Raw genomic sequence first — 12,477 nt, forward strand, 5'->3', positions numbered from 1 at the left:
CCCTACCCGCCAAACTTCTTCTATGCCCATACCATTACCCCCACTGTCTGTTCACCTCTACGCATTCATCCATCATGCCAACACCCACTCCTCCACTCACCAAGACCATTTCTTTGCCCAATCCAACCACCCAATTTGTCTGTCCATCCACACCCATTCACCCAACGTAAACACGCTGGCCAAAGTAACCCACAAGTACCCTAAACTGGTCACCGAATCCCAAGACTAAAGCAAGCATAAAGTTATGATGATTACTTGTGTATTTCCCCTTTCGTAATTTCCGATATATTACCTTTCCTCCAACCCACACACGTAAGTTAAATGGTCACGAACACAACACTTACAGACTTAGTGAAGAGGCTTTAAGTAATGGAACCGGATAACACGTTTGTAGTATTCATGTGTGGTGTTAATGAACGAACAGTTAGGTTGTAACATAAAACCCTGCAGTTAAAATACATGGATGGCAGGATTTTAGAGTAAATAGTGAACCTTCGAACCAAGCATTCAACTAAGCACACACACACACACACACACACACACACACACACACACACACACACACACACACACACACACACACACACACACACACACACACACACACACACACACACACACACAATAAACAGGGCCCACACTCTTGCCACACAGGTATTGTGTGTGGGTAAAGAAGTGGTACTTGAAAATCGAACAGCAATCCAAATCGGGACTGCCACAAACTATGGTGTGGACTCTGGCAACTTCCCTTAGTTAGTGTACAATATCTCGCCCATATGTTTCTATAAATACTTGCGTATCTATCTGTTTCTAAATAGGTAGATAGATAGATAGATGAATGGATAGATAACAGACAGATAGACTGATAGATGGGTAGATAGATTGATAGACAGACCAACAGGCAGATAGACAGATAGATAGATAGACCGGTGGATCGACAGATATATAGATAGATGGAAAGACAGATAGACAGACAGTGATATAGACAGATATATAGCATTTAAGACTTTGGAACTACTCCGTCACAAACCTGCTTGAATAATTAACACTTAATGATGTATCCGACCTAAATGATGATCATCTATTGCAGCAACACTTTAAGGCACGTGAACTGCATACAATTTCATCTACAAAATACATGATATAAAAAAAAAATATATCAACCTCTTCGCTTCATGTTTACAGAGCAAAAGAGTTAGACTGATTAAGAGAGAAGTGGTTAATTTTTCCAGCTTCTCAAGGTGCTCCTACTGCTCCAAACAACGTGAGTGTCGTATTAAACAGTCTATTATCACTGTGATCTCTTCAGGATTGTCTTTTGGGATATTAACACCATTCCCAACCTTGATAATATTATGTGTATCAAGCTGGATTGAACACACCCACTGAGTATTATCATTAGCCTTTTTTAAACAGTGGACTGAAAGAGGGTTTTTAAAGAGTGATGTGGTTATGAGCGGGCGGTAGTGGTGAAGTAGTGGAGGTAACGTGAATGTTGTTATGCTGTGAGGGCGTGCTTCATTTTTCTGATTACGTGGAGAGGGGTGTAAAGTGACGAATAATTCACGTCTAATTTAGCCACCAAAAACTGTTAACATTACTGACAGAAGAATATATCTGCCTTAATCCCTTCACTGTGATGATGTATTTCTCATTATATTCATGCTTGTACTTAGCATAAGAACGTTTTGAATGGAAAGAATTAGATATTGCCTTAGCCGATTCCAGTTTATGTGAACCAAATCGCTGAACAAATTCGTCTCCTGGCAGCAAGAACTATTACAAAGTGAGTCATCGGACTGAAGGGGTTAAAGCCAATTCTGCTTTTGCTAAGATTTAATTTTCCGAATCGTTAGAGTATTATCATTACTGATATTATGAACTTCACATTCCGTAGAGCTCTTATTGATATTGTAGGTATTATTTTTTTTTTGGAGGTGGGGGGGGGGGGAGGAGCGGAAAATCTAGAAGACTGACATTCGAAGACCGTTCAAGATAGAGACTTGAGATTTTCAGGGGTTATTTATCTTAGTTGCAGGCTTCTTTTGGCACATCTTTTTTTTTTTCTCTCTCTCCTAGCACTAGCGCCACAACTAGCCCCCTCTGTCAGTCTTTCAATTTTTGCTCTCCTGCACAGCAAAAACTACTGAATCGATTGCCTTGCAAGTGTTCCAGTATGTAGTCGTCAGCATATACTGGTGCACCTGGGTATTGATAATGAGGTCCAACAAATACTTTTGAGATACTGAGGAACATCAAAATGGCCTCCGCATTTGTGAAAGTGCTAAATCGGTAAGTACTTAACTGATTTTGACCAAACTCGGTGGAAATGTAGTGGGTCATGAGTGAACATGACTTGCATACTATGAATGACCTTGACCTTGATCTCAAGGTCACAGATCAAAATCAGTAAAAAATTTTGAGTCATCTCAAAAGTCCTTTAATAATAGGTATACAATTATGAAAGTATTTTCATCTTGACTGTGGAGTTCTTTTAATATTGCTTCAGCAGTTTCAGACTTCTAATTCTAATAATAATAATTATTATTATTATTATTATTATTATTTATTATTATTATTATTATTATTAGTAGTAGTAGTAGTAGTAGTAGTAGTATCATTATTATTACTGTTGTTATTGTTGTTAAGATTCTTCTTCTTCTTCTTCTTCTTGTTATTACAATCATTACTATTGTTATTATGTTTAAACATTAGTTCACTCTCATCTTAAATGTCGGGACCAACTGCCTAGCCCCGGGCTCCTACGCTCCTCATGGGGCAATGTAGGATTGGATGATGGATGGATGGATGGATGAAACATTAGTCAGGCACGCCTTCTGAAAGAAATGGAGTATGCTCACATCTACATGTTTTATTACATCAATTCTATATTCGTTTACTATCTGGACCTCATTCACATGGGTAAACATTGATACTGACTCGACCATCAGACAAGGTATTGAAGGGCAGAGAATTAGGCTTCTAACGCGTCCAACATTGATCGATGGACACACACACACACTGACTTGACCATCAGACAAGGTATTGAGGGGAAGAGAATTAGGCTTCTAACGCGTTCAACATTGATCGATGGACACACACACACACACACACACACACACACACACACACACACCTTCTTTTAATGACATAGACATACAGACAGCATTTTTTAAATGCAAGGTAAAAAAAAAAAGTGAAACTTCTCTAAACCTCCTTTTGTAAGAGTCGACGAAGAAAATATGATAATCAACACAACAACATCGAAAACAAAACTTCCTATCTTCCTTCGGGTTAAGGTGTGCCAGGTAAAAATCGAGTCATTAGATGCTGGCCCACCCTTCCAAGGATGCGGGCTCGAACCCAAGACGGAGTGAAGAAAGTTTCTGGAGTTTAATACTATGATCTCGTTGAATCACGTGACATATTCAGTTGGTTTATTTATTCTACCTTCGGTTGATTCAATTTAGCTTGGGGAAGGCCTTTCACAGTGAAGGAGGTAAAAATGTCCATGTCTTAACCCCACTTTGAAGTCTTCCCCAGGGCCAATAACACTGCATGGAGAAGCAATAACGAACTCTAGTGATAAGTCGTTGGGCTGAAGTGGTTAGAGCATTATGTATTGATCTCCCATAATGTCCATCGACGTGCCATAAAAACTCCCCGGGTAACACCATCACACAAGTCCTGAATGAGACAGCCCAAGCAGGTGTTTAGTGTGGACGATGGGTATTAGCACCCAAGTGATGGCTTGTAAAGGTATGTAATGCCATCTTGTGGGCGTAGGAAGTTCATAAGTCATCCCAAATGGACTGTGTAGTTTATACCCAGAGTTGGAGATACACAGATATTATCAAGCTACTTAAACGTACTGTAAGTCGACATTACGAAGCTGAATTAGTGATACCAAAATAATTTCCAGACCACATTATTCTCTTACTTACAGAGCTAGGATAATAAATGAGGCAAATGTGAATATGAGGACTCCTGCCGAAAAGAAGAGTGTGAACAAGAAAGAGGGGAGATGAAACGTGAGAACGTGTGTGTGTGTGTGTGTGTGTGTGTGTGTGTGTGTGACCCAACCAGAACACACGACCTGAATGCACTTGTTTACTCTGTTGACATAGCCCTTTATGTATTCTTTGGCTTATGTGTTGCTGAGACCCCTTGGTGATGTTTAAATCTGTGTCTACTTTCACTGACGCAGCTGCCCCATTACCTTCCCTTACACTGCTGTCTTCACTGCATTTAACAAGCCTGGACTGTAAACAGAAATCTTCTTTATTCATACATTTTTTTCTCCTTTTCACTTCTGTATCTTTTCACCTTCGCGTAGGTGGTCGGGTGCGTAGCTTGTCTGTCTGCTGCTCTTGCCTGGGGTTGTTTGTACTGTATTAAGGTATGTTATTACTTTTGCCAGAATTCCACGGTGAAAAGAATCTCTCCTACATATACTACCATTCCAAAATCAGCACGACATATGGACAAATTTCACCCGGAACACCTGATGGGAATACTAATTAACTGCCTATGAAAACTCGGGTAATTTATGCACCTACATTTGGTTACCTTCAGCTGCTTCTTAAATCAATCAATCAGTTTGGTGTTGTTGGGGTGTGGTTGGGATAAAACGATGTGCGTGAGCTGCCCCGAGTCTTCGATAGGCAAGACTAGTCTTCCAATTTTCACTCCAGCAACAGACAAACGGACATATTAAAAAGTAAAAACACACAACTTACATAAAAAAAGCATTACAAGCGTAAAATATGTGTTGCATCTGTGAATAATTCAAGGCTTTAGTTTACTATTATTATTATTATTATTTTTTTTTTTTATTATTATTATTATTTTCATTATTATTACTAATACTACTATTCCACAAAATGTTTAATAAGTATACCTGGAACTCTGAATTTGGAAAGCGATAATAAAAAAAAGAATAAGCAAGAAGCACTTAGACATGCCTCACCCACGCAATGCAGTTGACGTAAGGGCCGCACATCCCCTAAAGTGAGGCTGGTGGACTGCAGAAGAAAGACAGCCTCAGCCTGTAGTCCATTGCAGTTGTCAGCTTGCAACTGTACATTACTGATTTCTTCATATGATTCCACTTTTATTTTGCAATCCTCCTCTCCATCTCTCCTTGCCCGCCATTCTCTGTCTCTGTCTGTCTGTCTGTCTGTCTGTCTCTCTATCTCTCTCTCTCTCTCTCTCTCTGACACTGAAGCTGTATTAAGTTATTGGTTTATGATATTTACTTTCCTTGTGCAAAGCAACCAAAAATATTTCACCAACTCCTCACAAAAGCTTCTCGGCTCCGTAATATGGTGAGCTAAATTAGGGGTTGGCTTTCACATTTATTTAGCAATTTATTTTTATTGATATATTATGGGTATGTAACAAGAAGAGATAAAGCTGGTTGACTGGATAAATTCTGTGTGGACGAGAGTTTTTATTTTATGCAAGGAAGAAGGAACCAAAGGCCAGGAACTCGCAAATTGTTCCCTCCAAGAAAAAACAAAAACATGGTAATAGAGAACCAGATTCAAGATCCTTTTTTTTATTCGAGACCAGGGTTTGGCATCCCTTTTCAACCTGACAGTCGTTGGATTGGCTCTGTTGGATAGATGAATGTGAAACTACGTGTGGAATGAACTGTATCTATCCGATGAGGCCAGGATTCCGAGGGACTTGAATGGCGAATGAATGGAAGTGTGGGCCATTCAGGTGAGCAGACTTTGGTTGGTATCTCATTCTAACTCATTCTATCTCACCCCATCTTAGAGTCGGAAAGGAAGTCTGGATGATGATGATTATGATGGTTGTGGTGGTAGTGGTATATTATCACATCACACTGTAAAGGTCACACGTACTCCAGGCCAGCAAATCCCTGGATCGCATTCCACACCGGTGAGTGTACCTGGCAAACAGAGCCAACACTGAAATGAACAAGCTGCACCTTCATCGCACTACCTTTTATATGCACCAAGAACGGCCACTTGAAAGTAAGGAGTGTGTCAATCAATCAATCAATCATTTCCTGTGGCACCCCACGGGATGCATAGGGCCTCGATGAACTCTCTCCACCAATATTTATCTCTTGCCATCTCCTTCAGGCCCCAAACAAATACACTCCTCTCCTGCTTCTCTTTTCATTGTCCTCAACCAAGTCTCCCTCGGCCTACAACTGCCTCTTCTTCCTCCAGCAGTCCACTCTGGCCCATCATGTATTAAAGTGCCTTCTTTTCTATTTATGTCCCAACCATTTCCAGCGAGACAGTCTCACATATTCATCAACTGTGTACATGAACAAAATTAAATTTTATATCGTGGCGAGCTGCTTTATTGACACGTTGAGGACACCGCTTCCCATCCGATCAGCGAAGTTAAGCAACGTTGGGTCTGGTTAGTACTTGGATGGGTGACCGCCTGGGAACACCAGATGCTGTTGGCATCCCTACTTGTCAAGTGGGGTTGGTGGAGGAGTAGTGCCCCTCCCTGTAAAACAATTAACTCTAAGCCCTTGGCCACCCCATTTGGGATACATGGCGTCTGGCAATGGATGGATGGATATTTATAAGTGAGCAAGCTAAAATTATGAAAGTCGTATAGCATCTGAAGGCTAGAGTAGTTGAAATATTAGGTGGGTGTGTAGTAGCTAAGTGCTCCTTATAATCACAGCCACCACGAATAAAAGAAGCAACGGATATCTTGTTATGGTACAGATCAAGAGATAAGAAACAATTAATAAGGCTCCGCATATACCTATTGTACACCCATGACTCACAAATAGCCTACCTGATAAAGAGACCACCAGGCCTTCTTGGGGGAGCCAGAGGTGCAATGGTTAGCACATAATACTAGCCACTAGAAGAATCAGTGTTCAATTTCTAGACCAATAAGAGTGTTGGACAAAGTTGGTTTCCTCCCTTATCCTTGTTCACACATCAGCGCGGCTGGAGAGTTACATGAAAATGTGACTGCTGCGATATCCTGTTTTAGAGTAAGACTGGAACTTAGCAAAATGAACTGTTTGCCTCAATGATCCTTGTGTACTTAATAAGTAACATAGACTCTAAACATTTCCTCGCTTTTCTACATCCTTAATAAAACAGAGCTGTACTGTTTTCGTATTATGCTTTTCGGGATACCATCAGTGGAAATAAAATGTTGTTCATCAGAAGGACAGGGCAGATTGGAAAGTATGTACAGACACACGATGTCATTCTCTTCGACTGGATTGGTCGCAGGACTGGAAACATGTGGATAGGTAGTGGACTGCTCATGCAGATGGTAGTAATCCCCGTACAACACTTCAGTATGTTGTCTGTTCAAAGATTAATAAATGAATGGCTTATGCACTGGCAGGGGAATAATAGCCATTGAACTGAACTATAAAGCAGGAGTAACGACAAAAGTATTCTCTCTAACCATCAAGCTTTAGATCGGTGTTATGGTAATCCATATTCATTGTAAGAGGGTTAACCTGCTATAAACAATTACCACAGTACCTCCTCATAGCTCTTTCCTCTTTGTAGTGCTATAACTACCGATAATAATTCAAACGCAGGAAGTGCAAACCGAGATAAAGCTATTCGGAAAAATGTCTTGCAATGAGATGAACTCAACCAAGAACCACCACCATAGTTTCAAGCACACATATCTTTAAACGTGAAAAATAAAGAAAAAACATTAACAGGCACGAGAGGGAGCGTAGTATCTAATAACCACACGCCATCCCTAAAACTCTTCCTTACCCAAAACAGGAAACGCAAGTGAGAAAACATGATGATGAAGCGAGAGGCGAAAGCTTTCTTATGATATGAGGTTAAACAGATCAAAATGCCACAATGTGTTACTTCAGGAAGGACACTGGCGTTCGTAACTCCATAGGTAGAGAAGATGGAGTGGGTGGGTGACTGGCGGGTTATGGCGCTGTAAGATGCCACGCCAAACACACCAATTATGGGCCTATAAAGCGAATTGCACATAGAAATAATAAAGACGAAAGTACCCCCCTCCCCCCCACACACACATTTGTTTAAATAATTAAAAAGATTTACAAGGATTCTGTCTGTCTGTCTGTCTGTCTGTCTGTCTCTGTCTGTCTGTCTGTCTGTCTGTCTGTCTCTCTCTCTCTCTCTCTCTCTCTCTCTCTCTCTCTCTGTCTCTCTCTCTCTCTCTCTCTCACTCTCTCTCTCTCTCTCTCTCTCTCTCTCTCTCTCTCTCTCTCTCTCTCTCTCTCTCTCTCTCTCTCTCTCATCATTGTTCTCCCTGACCTCACAAAAATATCCCTGTGAATGCTTGTCCCTCGCGCTCCCATTGGTTCACGTCTCCCTCCTCACTCACCCTTCCACTTCTTATCTCCTTCACCCTCCTCCTGCAGCTCCTCCTTCTCTCTTTCTCCCCAGCCACGCGCCCCTCTCAGCTGTATTATCTTGTATTACTCGTGCGTATCCAATACCTTTCTTTTCATTCCATTTTGTACGTTTCCTGCTTCGTAATACCCTTAGTTTCATCATTTCCCTATTCCTTGACCTTAATGCCTGGAACTTAGCCACATTTAGTAAGTCCTATACACAGCTCATCCTCTTGGGGGTTGTCTCCTCCTCCTCTTCTGCATCTGACTCCGTCCCTGGCGAGGTGTGGTCTCTTAGAGGACGGGGACTACTTGTTTGTGATCGATGGGTTTGCTCAGCCAGATAAATCGGGTGAAGCAACAACAAAATGTAAAGTCTGCTGTCCATAGAAGTCTCAAGCTGTGATGAGAAATAGGGAGGTGAGTATGTAAGTTAAGAAGTCACTGCATGATAGTATTGTGATCCCTACCCTCACCTACGGAAGCGAGGCGTGGACCTTGCTAGAGGGGAACAAGTCAAGAATGAGAGCAGTGGAAATGAGTTACTTGAGAGGAGCATGTGGAGTGTCTTGGAGGGACAGGTTGACGAATGAAGAAGTGAAAGAACGTTGTGGGGTGGATGTGGATGTGATTGAGAAAATTAGAAGAAATACACTAAGGTGGTTTGGACATGTGGAGAAAATGGAAAACGAAAGACACTAAAAGGGTGTATGTAGGTGAAGTGGAGGGAGGGAGAGGGAAGGGGAGACCGAGGATGAGGTGGAGGGATGGAGCTAAGAGGTATATGAGGGAGGGGGGGTGAGTTGGGGGGAGGCCAGTCAAATGGTGGGTGACAGAGCGACTTTGAGGCGTTTTGTCTGCTGCCACCCTTTGCGAGATTAGGGCGTAGGGATATAGATAGATAGATAGATGGAAATCTCAAAGGCACATACATACACTCAGGTATGTCACCCTGAAAAACACTGGCTATCATGTTTTAGCTGTTTCCTTGTTTTTACTTTCACACACACACACACACACACACACACACACACACACACACACACACACACACACACACACACACACACACACACTCGTAAAGCCACAGAAGCGCAGACTTAAGCCATTACGAAGATTTACAATAATTCTCTCTCTCTCTCTCTCTCTCTCTCTCTCTCTCTCTCTCTCTCTCTCTATCATCATCATCATCATCATCATCATCATCATCATCATCATCCTTCTCATCATCATTATCATCATCACCATCCTATCCCTCTTTCCTAGTCAATGGGGTGAGAGAGACCCAGAAAGAAGAAGGGGAAAGTACAAAATTATTACAACCTAATGACGAGTAAGCTAGTCACTGAAAATGGGCCACATATTTAGCCATTCATCACTGAAATTCCCCATATCCCTGACTTCACCTCACAGTCCAAATAATCCACGTAAAATTCGCTTCGAGGTGCCTGTTAAATGGAGCTAATTCGTCGACTGTCTGGTTAATGTAGGGGAACAGCGTCATGTGCTTCTCCGTACATACTTCATTGATCTATTTCTGCTCTCTATCAGTGTCTTGCCTCCTAAACTTCCATATCTTACTTTGCTCGCAGATGTACCCTAAATACAGAGGTCTTGGTCTGTCACCTCCCCTTTCCCTCAAACAGTCGCACATACACTCATTTTACTACATTCTCTCCTTGTATCCATACTTTTCAAATGAACACTCTTCTAACCTTTCATCAGTCATTCTACTTATTTCATATCTATTACAAATGTTCACAACCCACACACTTTCCTCAAAAATCCAATTTCTACTGCTGTCACTCTTGGCATTCATGGCACTGCAGAATATCACACTCTTACGTTACTGTGGGCAATGCACTATTCTTGCAGCCTCTGTACTCTATCGTCTGCTCCGTGTCATAGATTTCATAGTGCTAGCAACTTCAGGTCCTTTCAGCTCCACTTTCTAATTCTTTCACATATTTACAGTTCTTTTACATCACCTCAGTTACTTTAATCACTTAAGGTTTACATTACCTAAAGTCATTTACCACTTAACGTAAATTACCGTATTCCGTAACAGCCACCACGATACTCCTATGTTTAATTGTCTCACTGCGCACAGGCATTCACAAAAATGCGAATCAGTCCACAACGCATACAGTCACTTCTGGTAGGCAACCCAGCATCATCTGCACATAATAGCGAGGAAATGCCCATTCCTCACCATTTACCATCAGCTTCACTCCTATTCTCTGCAGCCTAATGTTTTCACCTTTTTCCTAACCCTTATCTATCTATCTATCTATCTATCTGACTATTTATCAATACAATGCCCTCTCGTAATTTCTATTATTTCCAGTAGCAATGTCAACCTGTCACTGAACCATCCATCTACAGGTACACAAGTTTCACTACTGTCTTAGAAACCTCTTTATATAATTTTTTAATTATCCTATTTATATCCATCGTTTACTGCTGCGTCCCAGTTTCATTTCCATCAATTTAATTCCAATGTCCTGTCCACCTGCCTCCACTCACTGTCTGTCTATTCCTTCTCTTTCTCTCTGTCTTTCTCCTTCCCTGTGTCCTCCCCTTCTATCCCTCCCTTTCGCGTTTTCCCTCCATTCCTTCCCTCTCCATCCCTCCCTTTCCCCTTCTCTCACCATCCCTACTTGTTTTCTTCCATCTCCCCACCATCCTTCTTTTTCTCCTCCCCTCATCCATCCATCCATCCATCTGTCTTTCCCTTTTCCTCTCTCCTTTATTCTCCCCTCCCATCCCTCCCTTTCTCTCTCCCTATTCTTCCCCCCCTCACTGCTATCTCTCTCTTTCTCCCTCCTCTTTACCCTTTATCTCTCTCACCTGAATGACTCGCCAGTGCATCTCTCTCTCTCTCTCTCTCTCTCTCTCTCTCTCTCTCTCTCTCTCTCTCTCTCTCTCTCTCTCTCTCTCTCGACTGATCCCCTCCTGACCTCACATGAATATCTCAGTTAGTGCTACTCGATCACGCCTCCCTCCATTCACCTCTCCTGCCTCTCTCTCACTCTCCTCCTTCTCTCTTTCTCCCAGTCCACGCACCCCTTTCGTCTGTATGATTGTATGATACCTGTCTGATACCTTCCTTTTGATTACGTTGTGTATTGCTTCGTAGTATTTTTTATTTCGTTGTTTCACCACTCACGTCCTTCTCACTTGGCTTTCTTCGCCTTTTCATTGGCCTCTTTTTCGTGAAATACTCACTCTGTCTCCCCACATTAAACACTTATCAGTTACTCTATTTTCTCGTCCCAATTTTCACCCCTATCAAGCTCCCACTCTACACACTTTCCACTCTTCTTCAACGCGTCTCACTATTTTATATACTCCCACCTTCGCCCTGCCACTCACCGCACTGTACACTTCTCAATTCTCCTTCCATCCTCTCTTACCCCTCATCCACGCTGCAGCTTGTGGTTAGCTCTCTCTTTCTACCTCAAAGCCAAATTTCCATTTATTTCATAACCCATTCTCATTCCCCATCTCTCTCGGTGGCCTTAGCTCACCTCTAACTTCCTTTCTTCCTCTCCCTTGAACAGTCACACTTACCCTTCGTCTCACTATCACTTCCTTGCATTGCCAACTTCACTGCCTCTGCTTGGGTGTTTTGAAACCCAGGATTGATTTGACACTCTCTCTCTCTCTCTCTCTCTCTCTCTCTCTCTCTCTCTCTCTCACACACACACACACACACACACACACACACACACACACACACACAGCTATTATAAGGCTCTGTTCTTCACATACGCCTCCATTTAATTCCCCATCTCCTTCTGTTCATTCTTTGATCAGTTATTGTTCAACTGTACGACACGAACGAGAACAGTATTGAATTTGTAGTAGGGATGTACAGGATAGCAACAAACTGTGTAATTTCGGAAACTATTAAAACTACAGCTAATGAATGCATATCGACGAAAGGCGTACAAAAAAGTAGTAGGTGTTATTTCAGTGACTTCCCTCAAAACCCTCAACAACAAAACTGAAAAAAATGCCAAAGTGAACACCAAAACTATTATTCCAGACTAATAAAGCTATGGTAGGTATAATTATGCACATCGTTGGACAGCTGGCAAATAAAGTAAGGTCAT

General features: G+C 41.8%; 1 pseudogene; it reads left to right on the plus strand.

Annotated features, from left to right (window-relative positions):
• Nucleotides 1–6,332: 6,332 nt before the first annotated feature.
• Nucleotides 6,333–6,454, plus strand: LOC145402928 (5S ribosomal RNA; annotated as a pseudogene).
• Nucleotides 6,455–12,477: the final 6,023 nt, after the last annotated feature.

This window comes from Coenobita brevimanus, chromosome 6, assembly GCF_032717465.1.
Source record: "Coenobita brevimanus isolate Jiangsu-jjx chromosome 6, ASM3271746v2, whole genome shotgun sequence".
Taxonomy (NCBI): Eukaryota; Metazoa; Arthropoda; class Malacostraca; order Decapoda; family Coenobitidae; genus Coenobita; species Coenobita brevimanus.